Source organism: Lagenorhynchus albirostris, chromosome 11, assembly GCF_949774975.1.
Source record: "Lagenorhynchus albirostris chromosome 11, mLagAlb1.1, whole genome shotgun sequence".
Taxonomy (NCBI): Eukaryota; Metazoa; Chordata; class Mammalia; order Artiodactyla; family Delphinidae; genus Lagenorhynchus; species Lagenorhynchus albirostris.
In genome coordinates this window covers 51739810-51756332 of record NC_083105.1, presented here as the reverse complement: position 1 = coordinate 51756332, position 16523 = coordinate 51739810, and the positions used below count along the sequence as shown (strand labels likewise).

The window sequence follows — 16523 nt, the reverse complement described above, 5'->3', positions numbered from 1 at the left end:
AGAAATGAAGCCAGAGAAATGTCTTAAATATTGTCAGTCTGGCAGGCCAAGTTTTTAGCTAGGATAGCGTGTAGTAGTAATACCTTTTAATTACAGTTGTACAATTATAAATAGGAAAGAAATGAAAAGATGAAGATGCGGTTTGTAATGAAATTACCATAAATACCATGGCAAGCTTTAAAGTCGTCACGAAAATCTGTAATACCAAAACATGAATATGGAGGTTAACTTCTACCAAGGGTAGAAATTAAAATTTTGTGGATTTGTGGTCTTCCTTGTTAGTTTGGTATTTCCTCCTAAGTACACATAAGTACCGTTATTTTATAGACACAGACAGACCTTTAAAAAGTCAGAGTCCTGGTTAGCAACTCTTATGTTCTCCAAGCCACTTGGGCAAGCTGACGTAGAAATGACTTGAGTTACCAAGGCAAGTGGTGGGAACATCAAAAGAAATCTAGTCCAACTGCCTGGAGGGTTTTGAATATTTCTCCTTTTGGAAGCAGGCATGTATTTTGTTTGTGATGCACAAGTTTATCTTCAGTCTTTATTTAAAGACCCATTTTACTTCCCACTAAATGGACACATTTTTATGGCTGAGGATAGGGGATCATAACTGTGAACTGCTGCATTGGTCCTGAGGTGAATAAGCTAAGCTATTCGATCGGAGTCCTTAGATGGGTTACATCATCTTTTGTTGCCTTTGCTTTTCTCACAAGTTAGCTCCTGTTTGTTAAAATATTGCTAATGAGATCAATATCACGAGGTCAATTTCCATAAGTCTGTTCCCTAGCTGCACACTGCTAAGAGATCTTGAAAACATGGAACTTTGATTAGAGGAGAGATTAAATAAATGAGTTTGGCTCACTTTATTGCAAACCTTTCTCCAACATTGTGAAAATCCTTAACATGTCCTGGTGATGGTAGATTGTGTCCTCTCTTTGCCCATGACAAGAAACTTTTTTCTTTTTCTAAACCAAGAACAATGATTTTGCTACTTCTTACTGCCATTAGCGTATGGGCTAGCACAATCAATTAAGAGGTATATTTTTCTGCCTCTACTAGGAATAAGAAATTATGCTGTGATGGTTATCTAGGATTAAAGATGGGACAGCAAAGTAAATCTGGATGCCAAATTGAGGAAAGTATTGAGAAAAAAGGGCAGATTAGAGAAGGCTTTTTATGTGGACTTAAAAGAAAATCCAATGGATAATGGAGAGTCACTGAAGGTATTTGAGCATGGAAACGACATCATGAAAGTGGTATTTTGGGATAAATCGAAAGGTAAATAAATTGGAATCCGGTCATTGCCTGCCCTGGAGACACTGTGGGGGCAGGAACAAAGTGACAATAACTTTTCCTTAGCTTGAGGCTATGGGAAACCTAAAGCCCAGCTACTAATACCAGTGGTGGGTGGGAAGTCTGGCTCCTGAGAATTCCCTCTTCCTTTGTCCCACTGCCCCTACCAGTTGGGCTAGGTGGTTTCAAGTGAGGGGTGCAGCTCTCCAAGTACTGCAGTACCCTAGGTGGAAGGAGAGGGAGGTTCTTGGAGGGCAGGACCTCCTGCCTGAGGATGCATGTAGTTGTGTGTGGTAGTGGTGGTGGAGTTTGAAATAGCCAAGAAGAAGTGGTCTCACTCCTCTCTGCCCCTTTCTAAACTCTCAGGAAAGAATCAATATAAGACCTGGATGACTTTGGTTAGCCCCTCCGTCTGGTGCCACATTGCTAGCAAAGAGAGCTGATATGCTGAATTCATTGGGGGAAAATAAGGAGAAATTGGAGGAGCTTGGCTGCTGTAAAAGAAAGATAACAAGTTGAACAACTTGCAACAAAGGGAGTTAGAATTAATGGGTCAGAGCACAAGAATATAAAATACACATAATAAATATCCTCAAAGGAAAAAATATCAGAAATGGAAAAAAGAAATGAGCAGTCCTAAAGAAGATCCTACCAGAGATACTGGGTAAGATGAAGACAATAGAGGAAGAACTCAGAGGGATTGAATAGTAGAATGAAAACCTTGGATGAACTAATCAATGAGCTGGAAGACCAAGCCCTTAGGCATCAGAAACAGACAATAAGGAGAAAGATTGGATAAAAGAAAAGTTAAGAGAAAGAGAGAAGTGCCAATATGATAGGGATCCTAGAATGGGAAAGAAAGAGAAAGTAGTGAAGAAATATTTCAAGAGTTAATAACTATCTATACAGAAATATGGATAAAAGACTTTAGATTGAAAGGGTTTTAAGTAGAGAAAAATCGTACAATAGAGATAAGGGAAAATCAACACAAGCCACATTATAAAGACATTTAAGAACTTAGAAGACAAAGAAGAAATTCTAGAAGATTCTTGAGAGAAAGAGCAGATGACCTCGAAAGGACCAAGAATAAACTGCCATCACACTTCTCAACAGCAACACTCGATGCAAGGAGACAGTGAAGTAATAGTCTCAAAGCACTAGTACATTGTTCCTGAGGTTTTATACCCAAGTAAATTATCATTGAAATGCAAGGGGTGACATGAAGATATTCTTAGTTATACAGAGTCTAAGAATTTTTACCTCATAAAGACAAGCTTCGAAATGCTACTGGAAGATGAAAAACCATTCCAGCAGGATGCTAAGAGTATGGGAAGTGTATCGGTCAGTCAGGGAACAAATCATTTTAGATGTTTCAAGCTGAGGGGGATTTAATGCGGGGAGTTGATTACAAAGATGTTGAAAGACTCGGGGGAGCAAAAGGGGAAGGGTGGTCTACTCAGAGCTCAAGGAGCTGCTATTGCACCTGGGCTGAGCCTCTGAGCCCACACTCGCTCTGGGTGCTCCAGGAGCTGCACTGCCATTGCTGCTGGAAGCATGGGGCTGACACTGGGCAGGAGCCACCATTGTTGAAGCTGAGGTGCTATCAGAAACAGAATGGCTCTGATCATCTTCCTACCTGCTGATCAGGCGCAGGTGCCTCCCATTGGCAGAACCTAACTAGGATTTGGCCAGCAAGGACGTCTGGGAAATGTAGAGCCTTTTGCTTGCCCTTCTTCCAGAAAAGAATATAGAAGAGTAAGTGTGAGACTAGGAGCTGAAGACAAATATCTGGCCTGGGAGCTAAGGGCATGTAAATAAACTAGAAAGGTTAATTCCTGTCTAAATAAGGGGAACAAAGAGAGAAGGCAACAAGGTCACGTCCATTATAATCTAGAACAAAAATGAACAATACCATTTCATTGGCAGGGAGGCGAGAGTGTGCTAAAGCATCTGTTTGGTAAAGATATAGATACTGAAAAATGTAAGAGACTGATAGTGTTCTATCTCACTAGTCATTGTACAAAACATAACTAAAGCAATAGTGAGATAGCACTTTACAGACTTCAGAGTGGCAAATATTATAAAATTGAATGACTTCAAATATAGGCAAGAATTTGATAAAAGAGGAACCCTCGTGCATGTGAGAGTAACTGGTACAGCCACTGTCTGGCAATACTTACAGACACTGAGGATCTAGCCAAACCACTCCTGGGATTATAGGCCAGAGAAACAGTTGCATCATAAGGGGACATGAACAGTGATGTCCACTGCTGCATGTGTGTGGTAGCAGACAGGTGGAGGCTAAGAACTTAGATACCTATCACTAGGAGACTGAATAAGTAAAACGTGGGGAAGCTTACTATGGAATATAAACTAGGTACCTAAGGGCATTATGAAAACACAAAAACATAGTGTTAAGTGAAAATAGTAAGATATAGAATAAGATGTATAGGAAAATATTACTTATGAAAAATAACATACATACCCAAAACCTCCACATAGCATTTAAGGATACCATAGTGGGTTGAATGGTAGCCCCCGCAAAAGGTATGGTCACGTCCTGGAATTTGTGAATGTGATTTTTGTTTGTTTGTTTTGGAATAAGGGTCTTTGCAAAAGTAATTAAGTGAAGATCCCAAGATGAGATCATCCTGGATTATCTGGATGGGCCCTAAAGCCAATGACAAATGTTCTTAAAAGAGACACACAGAGCGGAAACAGAGAAGAGAAGGCAGCCAGGTGAAGACAAGCAGAGACTGGAGTGATGCGGTCCCAGCCAAGGACACCTGGAGCCTCCAGAAGCTGAAAGAGGTAAGGAATGGAATCTCCCCTGGGGCATCCAGAGGGAGTGTGAGCCTGCTGATACCTTGACCTTGGACTTCTGCACCTCCAGGGCTGTGAGAGGATAAATTTATGTTGTTTTAACCTACCATGTTGGAGATAATATGTTACAGTAGTCACAGGACACTAATGCAGATGCCTTTTAAATCTTTATTTGATAGATTTCTAAAGCTGTACATGAGGTGCAGTCAGTCCACCAGGGGTCCACAGGGACTGGATGGCAGTGTCAGGAGGCTGCCTTGGTGACGTGTGCACTGTGCTCCTCTTCCACACCCTCTCCCCTTTCCCCTTAGAATCTGCCTTTACCCTGTGTATTGGTTATCCACTGCTGGGTAACAAATTACCCCCATATTCAGCAGTTTAAAACAACAAGCATTTATTATCTTACAGCTCCTGTGGATTGGGAATCTGCGTGCTGTGACTCAGCTGGGTGCCTCTGACCTACCATCTCTTATAAGGCTACAATCAAGGTACCAGCCAGGGCTGGAGTCATCTCAAGGTAGGATTTATTTTCAAGCTCACTCACGTGGCTGTTGGCAGGCCTCAGGTTTTCACTGGCCAGAGACATCAGTCGCATAACCTATGGGCTCCACAGAGCTGTTCACAACGTGGTAGTCTGTTTCCCCCAGAGTGAGGGATGAAAAAGAGAGAGAGAGAGAGAGAGAGAGAGAGAGAGAGAGACCGAGACCACAGCAGAAGCTGTGATCTTTTATAACCTAATCTTGGAAGTGACATCCTGTCACTTCTCTCTGTTCTGTTCGTTAGGAGTAAATCACCACATCTAGCCCATACTCAAGGGGGTGGGGAGGTTACACAAGAGGTCGGTACCAGGCGGCAGGGATCACTGGAGGCTGTCTGAGAGGCTGCCTAAAATACTCCAAGAGGAAGTTCGAGAAATAGAGTACTCTCTCTCAATAGGGAGTAGGATGTACCCGAGTTGAGAGGGGCCATAGGAATTCTTAGGAGAAAATGTGTCATAAGCAGAGTTAAACATTTACTCATACCTCTGCCATTTCTCTCTGGCCTCTTATCTGGGTTCTATATGATTAACCAAACCAACTGAACAAAAACTAAGAAACTGACTTCCATGCCGATCACTTCTCCAAATTTCAAATTCCATCTCCCTCCACAAACTGTGTGCTGTTGTTTGCTTTCCAAAATCCTCAGGAGTTATTTTTTATATTTTGTCCAGCGTTTATAGTAGTTAGCGGGAAGGTTGTTCTGTAAGCAACTTACACCGCTGCAGTAAACATGCAACTCTATTTAAAATGCATTTGATCAATGTCTGAAAATATGTTACCCTGGTTACAGTGGGAGGGAAAAGGATGAAAAAGCCTAGGAATTGCTGGGTCAAAACAACTTGTTTGGGCTTCTGTAAAAGACTCTAAGTATTCTAAAATTCATGTTTTTTTCCTGGAGTAGAAACAACATGAACTAGAGAGCTTGATGGCTCTAGTTTAAATTCCAATTCTACCATTACTAGCAGAGTGACCTCATGCAAGTGACTTCATCTGTGCTTTAATTCCCTCATCTGTAAAACTCAGGTAGAGATATATAGCTCTTTGGAATGTACAGGGTCAACCAAAGCAATGTATGTGAAATGCATGCAGCGCACTGCATGGAACGCAGGCGGCCTTCTTCAGAGCTCTGTACACTTTCCTTCCCTCCCTTCATTATCCAGTTATCCGGTAAGTGCCTAGAGCCAACATAGTTTGGCGTTTGCTAGACCATCATCCAGAGCATCCCAGTGTGCACGGAAAGAAAACAGCTCATTGAAAATAGCTGTCTTTGTAGGGAGAGTGTGGTGTGTGCGTAGGGCTGGCTCCCCGCCTGGGATGCAGGGGTCAGTGGGGCTGCCGCCAGCCGTCTGCTGCGTTGGCCAGGGAAATAAACTCACAGCCCTCCTGGCACCTACTGCTGGCCTTGGGTAAACATAATTAGAGTCTTTAAAAAGAGAAGAGGGAACACAACCAAGATCCCCACTCACCATGTAAACAGGATGTCCACTGAATGGCAGCCGCGGAGATGTTTATGTTCTGTTCAGGGGACAATTGACAAAAGGCCTCTGGGAACCTTTCTTGCTGCCTGGAGCAATGGTCTGCCGACAATGGTGGTGGCTGGGTTCTTCCCCGGTTTGTACTGTGGCTGGTGAGCTTCCGCTGAGAGCTCTGGGGCTGTGCTGTCTGGAACCAGATGTCCTTTCGCATGCTGGGTCTGGTTATCAGCTCGAGGCCCTTTATACACAGATGAGGGCATTCTGGCCTCTGGTGCTCAGTTTCCAGCGTGCCTCCTATGACCTAGAGGCTGGCCGGTTGAGGCCTTTATGGAATAATAATCACGGATCGCTACCATTTACTCAGAGCTAGGCAGTGGGCCAAATACTTCCCATGGATGATCTCATTTAACCCTCATTATAACCCTTTGTGGTAATTTTATTGTCCTGAGGAGGCCCTGCAAAGCTAAGCAACTGAATTAGAAGTCAGATCAGTTGGATCTCAAACCTGTGCTTAAATAGTAAGCTTAGGTGAAGGCAGGGGCCATGGTCAAGTTCAACACTCCATCCCTATGGCCCAGCATAGTGTGTGAGAAAACACTGGTTGAATGAATAATTTTTCAGAAAAAAAAAAATTCTACCAAAATGCTGCTCTCCACTGATGTTCTGGGGAGCACATTTTCCCCTAGTAGTGAGAGTGTGTTGCGTGGTTTACTCCACACATTCCTTTCCACCCTGGCAACTGAGGGCGCTCACTGGTCAGTGCTGGCTGCAGTTGGGTCTTGGGTAGGGGCTGAGGCACCGAGACAGGGACCAATTGGCTAAGTGTCTAACGAAGAAGCCAAGTCCTAATTGAGTCCGGTCTTCTCTGGAATTCTAGGCAGGGAAAGCATCTCTTGAGACCATCCAATCGCCTGACCCCAAAGCAGCAGAAACAGTGAAAGCAGATGCTCATCTCAGCTGGCCTTTGTCTCTGGTGCACAAGCCCTGGAGAGTGGTTTCTCTGCCCTTCTTCCAGGACACAGGAGGGTTTAAATGGAGCTGTGAAGATAGGCTGAGCAGGTTTTGCAGGAATGCCAGGAGGTGGTCCCTCTCCCCTTATAATTCCAAATGCAATAGGTGGAGACCCAAGAACGCTTTAGTCTTCGAATTCCTGAATAGAAGGGAGGGGCATGCTTGTTCTGCAGGATGGATCGATATGTCCAGGTCCAGAACAGAGCATGGTCTTTATCTTAAGTCTGAGTTTTTAGCTTAGAGGGAAATGCAACCTTCTCTCTCTCTATTCAGGTCTCCTTTTGGGGAGGCACTTGGGTGGTGGCAGGGACCCTCCCTGGAGTTGATCATTTCCCTGCCTAGAGCTGAGGCCATAGTGACCTCAGTATTGTTACTAAGTCTCAGTCAAGTGCAGGGGGTTGTTTTAAAGTGGCCCAAGTTGTTGGGATATTGCTGGAAAATAAAAGCAAGCCAAGGATTGCCCAAACTGGTATTATTTGGTTGATGGTAAAATGATGGAAATGATGAGGTCTTGTGCTGTGTGTTCGTTCATTGTTGATGGTGGACTTTTTGTTTGTTTGTTTGTTTTTGCATTTTAACCATCACATCCCTCTGTCCCAGATTCTGGACCCATTGGTTGATGATGTGTCCTGTTGGGATACACCAGACTTGCAGATAGGCCTGGGATTCCTGGGAGCAGTCTGGGACCAAAGGTATAATTCAACATCCTTCTCAGTGGTCTCTTTTCCTTATGTTTATTCTTTCCTGCACACGGCATGGCCTTCCACCGTATTGCTGCCTCTCATCTTTCAGTTCCAGTGTCCAGTCTAGGCTCCCATTCCAGCTGCTTCTCACATAGGAAGCAGGGTGGCCTGTCCAGCTCCCCTGGCATGCCAGTGTATAACACCTTCTTTATCTTGCTTTATGAAGAGAGATCCTATACTTGTTTTACCAGTGGCAGAGCTCGCGGTTCCTCAGCTCTAAGAAGTAAAGGACAGCCTGCTGGGGGCTGGGGCAGGAGGGGAAGCAGCTGCAGCCATGGCAGCTGGGAAGACTCTGGGTTCTGCTGACCCTCATTTGGCTGAGTCAATAGAAGAACAAGCATGATAATGGAATGGATACTCTTTTTTTAAATTAATTAATTTTATTAATTTATTTTTGGCTGCTTTGGTTCTTCGTTGCTGCACGGGCTTTCTCTAGTTGCGGCGAGCGGGGGCTACTCTTCGTTGCGGTGCACGGGCTTCTCATTGCGATGGCTTCTCTTGTTGCGGAGCGCGGGCTTTAGGCATGTGGGTTTCAGGAGTTGTGGCTCGCAGGCTCAGGAGTTGTGGCTCACGGGCTCTAGAGCGCAGGCTCGGGAGTTGCGGCGCACGGGCTTAGTTGCTCCATGGTATGTGGGATCTTCCCAGACCAGGGCTTAAACCCGTCTCACCTGCAATGGCAGGCAGACTCTTAACCACTGCGCCACCAGGGAAGCCCTGGAATGGGTACTCTTGATTGATACGTACTGATAAAAGTCTTGGTGGAGGCTGTGGGAGGCTGGGGGAAAAGGGTTAAGATCTGAGTAGAAAGAGTTTGAAAACAGATTCAGATTCATTAAAGTTGCTGGTGGAGATTGTTAATGATTCAGAGTGTTTCTTTGGATCAGAGAGTCACGGGGCTCTTTTAAATTGAGCATTTTTTTTTAATTAAAAAAAGGAACTAGCAGATTTCCCCAAAATATAAATTGGGCTTTGGCAGTAAACTGCTTCTTCTTGCCATCAGAGAGTCATGCGAGTCTCAGGAATGGCAAACATCTGTTTGACGGGCATCCCGACCTTGGCTTGGCAGAGAACTCAGGAGAAACAGCATCACGAGTTGATGCGTAGTTTTCACTTGAGATAGCAAGCATGGTGGGTAGCAGTGAGGCCAAGTATTAAGAGCAGAGTAGCTATTTAATAAATATTTACTGGGCTTCCCTGGTGGCGCAGTGGTTGAGAGTCCGCCTGCCGATGCAGGGGACACGGGTTTGTGCCCCGGTCTGGGAAGATCCCACATGCCATGGAGCGGCTGGGCCCGTGAGCCATGGCCGCTGAGCCTGCGCTTCCGGAGCCTGTGCTCCACAACGGGAGAGGCCACGACAGTGAGAGGCCCGCATACCGCAAAAAAACTTATAATAATAATTAAAAACCCCAGCAATTAATAAATATTTACTGAGTGTCTACTACGGGCCAGCTAAGCTATGTGCTGGGGATACAACGGTTACTAGGACACACCTAGGACATAAATAGCTTAGCTTCACACAGACCCTGGGCATAAAAGTTCACAGTATGTTGTCATGAATATTCTATACCTTATTGTGGTTCTTTCTTGTACAGCTACTGGACAGCCAGGCATTTTTTTCTCTTCACCATTTACTCATTAGCATACTAGCAGACCTTTTCAGGGTGTTTGTATTAAGATTAAAATTATAAAAATATTCGGAGATTCATGAGTGCAAGTTTGCTCTTGTAAACCTTGTGTCAGTACTTTTCAGAATTCATAATTTTTCAGACTTTATATAAGTAAAATGATAGATTTATAATATAAATACCCCCAGCAGGTACTGGGGCGATATCTTTTAATAAAGCATTTAAATATTTTTGCCACTAGGTGGGTATATATGAATATTGACACTGATTGTGATAAAGATTGTAAGTAACCTCACATCATTTCAGATCAGGCAGGCATTGCTGCGAAGTGAATTATGAAAAATATTCAATTTTCAAAGATTTAAAAAATTCTCACAATTGTAGATAAAGGAATTGTGGAAAGTATTGATGAAGATCATTCACTATGACCCATATAGTTTATTGCTTCATACACTGGAATAAAAGTTTACAAAGTGCGTTGCCATGAACATAATCACCTTTGCTGTGATTATTTCATCAGATTTACCTAGAAAACAATTTTGAGTTTTCCCTACAAACAAGTTTAATCAGAGGAAAATCAATACCACCACCCACCGCAGATCTTCTGCCATTCATGTTTGGATTCTTTCCCCAGGCTGCAAGGTTGGCATTCTATTGGAATCACACTGCTAGCTGACTTCTTGTGAACCGTCATGTGAAGTGGGAAATAGAATTCCACCAGAGCTACACTAAATCTTCTAATTAGACATAGAATTCCACCCGAGCTACACTAAATCTTCTAATTAGAGCCAGGAAGTATTTTATTTGATGTGCAAAACAACATAAAGCCACCATCCTGGCCCATGGCCCCCATGGCATCCACATCAGTGGCTGGATGGAGAGTAGGGGCAGGAGGGAGCTATGCGTAGGTTGGTGAATGTAACCACACTGGCCTCGTTTCTGTATCTTGTGCACTCCAAACTTCTTCGCAGCCTGTGTGCTCTCTGTTTCTTCTTGGAATCCACTTCTTGTGACTTCTGAAGAACCACTTCCTTCTTGTCATTTAGGCATCTCCTAATGGCACCTTCTGTGACAGACGTCCCTTGACCACCCTATTTAATGTTGTCCAGCTCCAGTCACTCTTTATAACATTACCCTATTTTATTTTCTTCAAAGCATTTCTACGAGATGACCCTGCTATTTGTTAACTTACTTGTTCAATATTTTTCTCCTTCACAGAACAAAGACCTTTTTGACTCATTGATAGGATTTTTAGTCCCTGGAGCAGTGCCTGGCATATGAAAGGGCTCACTAAACATTTGTTGGATGCATGAATGCCCCCTACAATGTCACTAGTTCCCCTATTTTACGGTGCCTCCCTCTTCTCCCCTCCCAACATCCCAGTGTTCCTTTTGTGACAAATGTCTCGGAAGAAAAAAATACTGCAAATGTGGGAAACGTGATAGAGCATGAAGTGTGGTAGAATATTAAATTAGCTTCATAAACTGTGAGTCATAAATCATGGTTCCATCTGTTCTGTGACAGAGTGAAAACAGCACAATCTTCCACAAGATAGGAACTGAAAACAAAGAGAAGCCATGAGTTTCGACTCATGAGCCTGTTACTATTATTTTGGATTGTCTTCTCTTTCCCACACTCCTCAGCAGTCATTTTAGTCATGCTATGCCCTTCTGAAACAAGCCCAGGAATCTGCTCTGAAATAAGCCCAGGAGTCTGTTCATAGTAGATATTGGTTCCCTCCAATCTACGAGTTTCTACCCCTTAGCTCCATACCTGGCACCTTGAAGCCATTCAACAAATATTTGAGGGCTATTAATGGTAAATTCCACTGTTACAGATTTCTTCTTCTGAGTCAATTGTGTTATTTTTTTCTAAAACAAAAAGATCCTTTAGAATTAATACAATCTAGTATTCACTGATAAATCTCACTGAAAGATTTGATGGGGTATAGAGTACAGGATAGTCTTTTTTTTTTTTTGTGGTACTTGGGCCTCTCACTGTCGTGGCCTCTCGCGTTGCAGAGCACAGGCTCCGGACGCGCAGGCTAAGCGGCCATGGCTCACGGGCCCAGCCGCTCCGCGGCACATGGGATCTTCCCGGACCGGGGCACGAACCCGTGTCCCCTGCATCGGCAGGTGGACTCCCAACCACTGCACCACCAGGGAAGCCCTACAGGATAGTTTTTTAAGCATGAGTCATTACTTGAGCAGGAGAGGTCTGGGTGAGGCATGGTCACGGGCCGCACAAGGGCACAGGTTGTCCTGAGAAATGATGGGACATTCAGAGGGGAGAGAGGAAGGAAGAAGAGTTTCCGAGACAGCTGGTTCATGTTACAGTTTTACCTGAGGCCAGCATGGTGACAGGTGCTGTTCTGGGAGACATGGTGCCTTCAGGTTCTGCCTATTGGCTAAAAGCATGGTGAAGACAGGAGGTCACCAGGACGTCCTGGGACTGACAACACCATACTTCTGTCTTGGGGAAGTTAAGTTAAAATGAACATCAGTACACAGATGGCCTTTCTGACAGGCTTCCCAAGAAGTTGATGGCAGTGACTGCCTCTGGGGAACAAAAATGCGGGGCGGTAGGTAGGGTCGTGGGTGGGTCTGTAGAGTTTTGTTTTCCTCTTTATAACCTTTTCTAGAATTTTAATTTTCCCCCATGACATGTAACTTGTTTCACAATTACAAAATTTAAAAATCAGTATCTTTTAAAGACTTTACCATATTAAAATGCTAGCTGAGTAAAAGTGAATATCACAGCAATTGTCATAAAATAGTAGTAGGGGGATATCATGACAGGGTTCAAATTAACATATTAATATGAGAAGGAAACCCTTCCATTTGTAAAACACCGTTATTCATGAATAGTTTTCAGTCTTCTGTACAGTGTTGTTCAATCCCTGAAGACACTACAGCAGCTCCAGAAAAAGACCGGGCAATGGTTCTAGAACACAGACCCTCAGGCTTAAAATTCTCTGACATAATGCCTCCTGCTCTACTCAGTCTGCTCTCCTTGTGACTTGGTTTCCTTTTCTCCTCTCTCATTACCAATTCGACTGCTGCCTCTGAGTGTTTTGAGTTCAAGCCCTGCAAGACAAGAATTGACTGTCGTTGTACAGTACTCAGGGTAGTAATAGTTTCCTAGGCTTGTTCACTCCCCTGTATCTTTATCATAAAATGCAGTCACCTGAGGTCACATGCAAATGCATCTGATCTTTTCAACCTGAAAACTTCTAACGCATAACTCCCGTACTTAAAAAACCCCAATACTACCTCCTTACATTGATAGCACACTGAATAGATTTTCAAGCTCCCTTATGCAGTCCTACTTCATCATCAAGGAAAGAGGGGACTTCCCTTTTGTGATCCCCTCCTATCATGGAAGGAGCTGTTTAAGTCACAATTACACATAGGGAAAGAAGATTTGCACAAGGTATGAAGGTATCATTATCTATAGCTGTTGGGGAGTAAACGGTTTTTCCAGTTATCATCTGCTTCTGGAACAGCATACCTTGTTTAGTCTAAAAGACATGAAGTAAGCCGGGCACTGTGGTTTTACGCAAGCATTAGTCAAACGCTTTGGATAATTGTAATTTGTGTAAGAGAAGAGCTGTGCAGAGCTGCAGTAGTAGTAGAGTAGCTTGAGGGTCAGAAAACATTTTCTGTAAAGACCCAGATAGTAAATATTTTAGGCTTTGTGGGACATATATGATCTCTGTCTTGTGTTCTTCTTTTTTTGGCTGAAAAAAATGCTAGATATTTTTTTTTCAGTTTTTTTAGGTATAATTGACATATAAAATTGTAAATTTAAAGTGTGCAACATGATGGTTTGATATATATATATGTCTTCTTTTTTTAATAACCCTTTAAAAATATAAAAATCATTCTTAGCTCACAGGCTGTGCAAAAACAGCTGCAGGCTTAACTAAAACAAACTTTTAATACATAACAAGACAACAACCAAAACCCACACAACAAAACGGTGTAAATGGTGTGTGAGATATTACTACCGTTGACCAGCAAGCAAACCATGGAGACTGGAGAGAAGACCTTTAGGCCACTTGGGCCAACCATTCCACCATTAGGATGGCTGCATGTGGTTGTCCATTGTGGCACCCAAGTGTTCCCAAGACACACACAGTCCACATTTATTCTCATAAATGCAAAAAATGCTTCCAAAGTTGAAGTTGGTGTACTGCCTCAAACTACTAGAAGAGTTAAAATCTCATAACCGAATTGGCATATCTAAAGATATGAATGGATTAGGGCTTCCTCTTCCACTGTCTTCCTTTGTCATCATACAGCACTTCTTCCACCACTCTTTGTTTTTGGTTCTTTTGCTCCTGTTACTGGGGTCTTCAAACAGTAGATCAAGATCAACTAGCAGATCTTGAAGCTCCACATGGTAAGATTCCAAGATGGTGTCTCCATTTCCCTGATCCGTCACCATCACAGGCCCAGGTTTCCCAGGTGGATGGTGGGGCTGCCAGCCCTGGCACCTTCCATTCCACCCAGACCCTTCTCTCAGTCAGCACAGAACCCAAGACCACTCAGCTTTGAGGAGAGTGAACATCCAACAATAAGATGAGATAATACATGATAGATTCTCCCATGAAGATTTCAAAGAATTCCCAGTGGTGTGAGAAAAAGCTTGTGGAAGAATATTAGTGAAAGAGCAGAATTGAAAATTACATATTCAATATGATCCCAATTGTCTAAGAACAAAGACTTGAAGGAAATACACCAAAATGTTAACAGCGGTATTCCTGGGTGGTGGACTATGAATGATTAAAAAAATATTCTGTTCTGTGCTTTTTTGAAAATACGTACAAATGGGCCTGTGTTATTTTTCAAAAGGATCAAGAAAATTCATGGTAGTTCTTCCTACAAAGTCTTTGGAGAGCTCTGCTCTACAGAGTGAGTTCCAGCTCAAGTCTTGCTCTCTGAGTTTCTGCTCTGAGAAGCTCTTAGGGGACCCTGAAGCCCATGTTCAGATCGGGAGCAGGAAAGGCAAGAGGGGCGTGAATGACGGAGTTCTGAATATGAGTGAGCGTAAGATTTAAACCAGAGGAAATCTGGAGGCTCAGAGCAATGTTTGTTTGGTGAGCTCTGTTTCTCCCCTTCCTGCAGGCATTCAGCTTGTTTCAGATCCAGTGTCTTATCCCCAAATATACCCTGTCCAGTCTGGTTCTCCATCCCGACTCGGGACTCCCTGAGTCCTGGCAAAGGAAACAAAACAGGAAAGGCTTGCAGGCCCAGGCTGTCCTGTCCTCTCATTCTCGCCGTTCCACGTGGGGGTCAGAGCGGAAGCCTCCCCGCCATGCTCTGTGCTTGCAACCCTCACCCCTGCGGTCCAGACCCTTCCTGCTGCCCTTCATCCTTCTCGAATGATCGTTGCAGGCCTATGCTGTGGGAGCCCCACACAGGTCATCATTTTGTTTGCGCACATGCACGTGTACACATGTGCTCCCTGGACCGTTTACGGGTCCACTGCTGGGCACGGGGTTACGCAGAACACTCGTTCATTCATCCAGTCAGCAAATTGCCCTGTAGGTGCCAGGGTACAGAGGAAGCCAGATAGAAAAAGTCCCTTCCCTCTTGGAACAGACTTTCCCCTAGGGAGATAGACAGTAAGCAAATACATATATGCTGTAACGTAGAGGAGTGGTAAGTGCTATAAAGAAAAATAAGGCTGGGGAAGAGGCTAGCCACCTGGGATGGAAGGTGCCTTTAGAGAGACTGGTCAGAGAAGGCTTCTCTCTGGCAGTTCCATTTTAGCAGAGACTTTGATGCAGTGAGGGAAAGAGCTAAGTGCAGAGTGGGGACAAGTGTTCTGGCTGAGGGAACAGTAAGTGCAAAAGCCTTGAGTCAGGACCAAGCTTGATACCCGTCCTCAGGTTGCTTGCCTTCTAGTGAAAGAGACAGATGGGTAAACAGACAGTTTCAATATTGTGTAATAGACATTTATCGCTCAGTGTTTATAACTGTCTAAGTTTAGGACATTTAAAAATGTATGTTATCTATTGTCTGTGCCCCCAGTAGAAAATAAGCTCCATGAGGGTGGAGAGTTTTGCATTTTTTTGTTCACAACAGTGTCTCCAGGTCCTAAAACAGCTACAGGCACATAGCAGATGCTCAGTATTGTTTAAATGGAGGAGAGAATCCCACACTTGCCCCTATTCTCTCAGTCCCCCTCCCTAGAGGCAACCACTTCTTAGGCCCTGGGAGGAGTGTGTTATTTAAATGGACCCCCACGGTCTCCACCCAGCTTTCGGGTGAGTCTCTGAGTATGCCAGGAGGTGGAGGGTGCCGCCCCCCAGCTGTCATGTGAGCTGCAATAGACACTGGTTCCCTGGGGATACTCAGGACCTGGGTGCCCTTCCTGGTTGCGGAGCGAAGGAGGTAATCAGGTGACTCCGGTTTAATCCCGCATCCTGAATTCAGGCTTCCATGAGGACTTGGCACTTAGGAAAGAACATGCCCACTGCCCCACACAATGGGGACCATTCTTTCAGCTCATGCCGTATCTTACACAGGAGATCTGGCAGCAGATATTCTTTCTGCATGTGAGTGTGTAAAGCCAGGGCTGGCACAGGCCTCAGTGCCCTAAATGTTGGGAGTCTTTGCTTTTGCAGTGGCCTTGATGCACAATCCCTGAGCAGCACCCTGGCCGGGGACCAAGCTGGGGTGCAGGAACTCAGTTCCCATCTCAGAATGGGAAATACGCAAGTATCAAGTCATCCACGTGGAGTATCTGGGGAGTCAAACTGAATTTTCCGTCATTTCCTTCATAGGCAAACAAGGCAGGAATACTCCTGAATTTTATACTTGGGGCCATTTACAATTTAAAGTATTAGGAGAGAAGAAATCAATAATTACTGAGTGTCCATTATTCTTGTTAGATTCATTAGAAAACTATGGTCCAGAAAATTTAAAGGTGCCCAAGACTACACAGCTGGTAAGAGAATGGTTACTTAATTAGTTTTAGAAAATTAAAGCAGGATTCCTTGC

General features: G+C 44.0%; 1 long non-coding RNA gene across 1 annotated transcript in view; it reads left to right on the top strand.

Moving 5' to 3' along the window:
• Positions 1 to 4639, top strand: part of LOC132529247 (uncharacterized) — a 44257-nt gene extending 39618 nt beyond the window's left edge. Inside the window, exons 2-3 of the long non-coding RNA XR_009543393.1 lie at positions 3902 to 4107; positions 4528 to 4639. This is a non-coding gene — a long non-coding RNA (uncharacterized LOC132529247). The remainder of the gene's footprint in view (positions 1 to 3901; positions 4108 to 4527) is intronic.
• The last annotated feature ends 11884 nt before the right edge of the window (positions 4640 to 16523 follow it).